Below are 3,083 nucleotides of genomic sequence, written 5' to 3'. Positions count from 1 at the left end.
AGAGTTCTAAGGAGAAGAAAGGGTGCATATAATGTATGTGTACAGTTTAAATGATAATGAAATGAATAGCATCCTGTACCCACCACCCAGCTTAAATAACAGACCTGGAGAATATGTCTATGCCCCTCCCCCATGACTACTCTTCCTTCTTTCAGAAGAGGAACCACCATTTTGATGTTTGTATACTTTGTCCCTTTGGTCTTTTTTTTCTTGATAGTTTTATCACCTGCATATGCCTATTTTTGAGCTTTGTATAAATGAAAAAATATATATAATGGTTTTTATAAGTCTTTTTATAATTCATGCATATTAATATGTATAATTCTAACTAGTTTCACTACTGTATTCTACAAACACACCATGGTTCTGTTAATACATTTTCCCTTTGGTGGACATTTGAACAGTTGCAGCTTTCTCAATCTCATGAGCAACACTTTGTGAATGCTATAAGGTAGGTCTGTGCTGAGGATCTCTCTAGGAACTGTTAGGAGTGTGTGTGTTCAAACTTATTGATGTAGAAGAACAACAGAGTATTACATCTTTATTAAATAAAATCCTGTTCAGCCCTCTCTCCATCTGCTAATCGTAAAACTCTTATGATCCAATTATTTTCTTATAATATCACAAAGTAAAATTTCTCAGAGCCTTGCCTTAAAAATATTTTTTATAACTAAAGGAATCAGAAAGATGAAAATCATACTTACCTCCCACACAGTCAACAGAAAAGATAATAACAATAAAAAAGTAGTTTCTAAAAAGTCTACTTGAGCTGGGCACAGTACTCATGCCAGTAATCTTTTAAGAGACTATAATGGCTATTCCTGGTTGTCAGTTTGACTATACCTGGAATGAACTACAATCCAGAATTGGAGAGCTCACCTGTGATCCAGATTGTGAGGCTGGAAGACACAAGTTTCTGACCAGTATCTTGGCATGGAGATATTGGGGCACAGTGACCATGAAAATCTTAGGCCCAGGCAAGGTAGTACATGCCTTTAATCCCGAGAGACTGAAGCTAGGAGATCTCTGAGTTCAAGGACAAAACAAGTACATACCTTTAACCTGAGCCACACCTTCTGCTGGAGACCTAAATGAAGACATTGGAAGAAGGAAGATTGATTCTTCTTCACCTTTTTGCACTTACTTGCCAGCACATCTGGTAAAATCTAAAGAAGGCCAGCTCAAACATCTAGCCTCCTGGGACTGAACTAGATTCTTGGACTCCCATCCACAGCTGACCATTGTTGGGGTAGTTGGACTTCAGACTAAGTCATCACAATAAGTTCCCTCAATATAGAGAGACATTCCATAAGTTTTGTGATTCTTAGAACCCTGACTAATACAGAGAGCAAAACTAAAACACACATCAAGAGGTGTCTCAAAAGTGTAAATCAGTAAACTAAGTGCATGCCTTGGTCTCTGTAGAATGACACTAATATTATCGTGATTCAAAAGTGAGCAGCAGAGCCTGGTTAGACTTCCAAAGCTGTAAGGAACAAATTTAAAGTATCTGTTGGGCCTGAAAGGTGGCCCAGCAGGTCAAGGTGCTTGCCACCAAGCCTGACAACTGTAATGCAATCCCCAGGACCCACATGATAGAACTGACTTCCACAAGTCTTCTGACCTCCTTGTACAAACCATGTCAAACATGTGCCTCACACACATACATACAAGTGAATGTTTTCAAGATCAGGTAAAATAACCCCAAAGACATCTGCTCTGTGTGTCATCTATCCTAACTTGCAAGCTTGGCTCTGGTGCAGTACTTGTACATTGCACCAGTGGTCCAAAACCTTGCACAAGCTTAGAAAGTTTCTCTGATGGGCCATTCAAGGACTGGCTACTGATCTTCTACAAACAGATCAAAGCACTTCACATTGGAGTCCATACTGTATCCAAGCCACCAGAGGTAGTAATTAAATTTCATGTGACTTCTCAAACAGTCCCACAACCAACACTTTGTATCTTTGTCAGGTGACGCTGTACCCAAGTCAGCTGAGTGTACACAAACTTCTTTCCACTTTGGATTTATGTGTAGACAAACCTGTTCCTGTGTTTGATTTGTGTGTTTCTGATGATTAATAAGTTTGGTTTTTTTTTTTTTTCTCTGTAGAAGCTTTTTAATTTATTTGTCCTATCAGAAGCCTGAACATCACACCAGAACATCAAGTCTCTGCAGATCTACTTTGGCATTTTGCCAGCACCAGCCTTGGCTTTTGCAGTCCCCCTGACCTTCTTCATTCTGTTCTTGTGTTCTTTTTGCTTTTGATGGGAGGTCTTTTTCGTCTCATAAAGGCCATATCTTCCAAGTCTGTGTTAGGCTCATTCTTCTTTGCATATTCTGAAGAATTATAGGTCATGCCAAGCCAGTTGTCACCACCGAAGTGGGTTCTGAATCCAAACGCAAAATGACGTCTGGTGTGGTTTTGTACATTTTGGCAGCTGCTCCCGAATTTCTGTCTTCAGTATTTTTGCCTTCCCAGGATAAAGGATGTCAGTGACCATCTGTTTCCTCTGAAGCAGACGGTTCGTCATAAACTTCCTGGTCTGGATGGTTACCGGGTCGGTGCAGGAGCTGTAGAGGAGGAAAAGAGCTTGTTTTTTCTTATAGACAAGATATACTCCCAGCAGCTACTGCTGGCTCTGCCTCAACTTTGCCAGAACCTGCCTAAACATTGCCACAAGCTTTGGGCCAAGGAGGCAATTGCAAGTCACTGGGAGGCACTTCCTACCTATGATGGTTGATAGTGTCAGTCTGACTGGTTTTGGAATCACCTAGGAGACACAATCTGAGTGTGTCTGTGACGATGTTTCCAAAGAGGATTAACAGGTGAAGACCCAGCCTCGAATCAGGTCATGACTTTTTTTTTTTTTTTTTTTTTAAGAAATATATCAACCAATTGTTTTTTAATATCACACAGCATGAACAAATACAAAATCAAGACAAACATTTTCCAGATCTTGCTGACAAGCCTATGGTGCCAAACTTGGGAAACAGAGAGGCTGGACCAGGAGTTAAGAGACCAGCTAGACCTCATGGAAACCCTGTCTCAAACAGAAACAAGCAGGATTGGTAGCACACA

General features: G+C 40.4%; 1 pseudogene across 1 annotated transcript; it reads right to left on the bottom strand.

Annotated features, from left to right (window-relative positions):
• Positions 1-2,181: 2,181 nt before the first annotated feature.
• Positions 2,182-2,553, bottom strand: LOC308428364 (small ribosomal subunit protein eS24-like; annotated as a pseudogene). The gene has a single exon. The product of its transcript is annotated as a small ribosomal subunit protein eS24-like (transcript).
• Between the last annotated feature and the right edge of the window lie 530 nt (positions 2,554-3,083).

This window comes from Micromys minutus (assembly GCF_963924665.1).
Source record: "Micromys minutus genome assembly, chromosome: 1".
NCBI classification, from domain to species: domain Eukaryota; kingdom Metazoa; phylum Chordata; class Mammalia; order Rodentia; family Muridae; genus Micromys; species Micromys minutus.
Note: the sequence above shows the minus strand (reverse complement) of the source record. Positions and strands in the feature narration are given on the sequence as shown.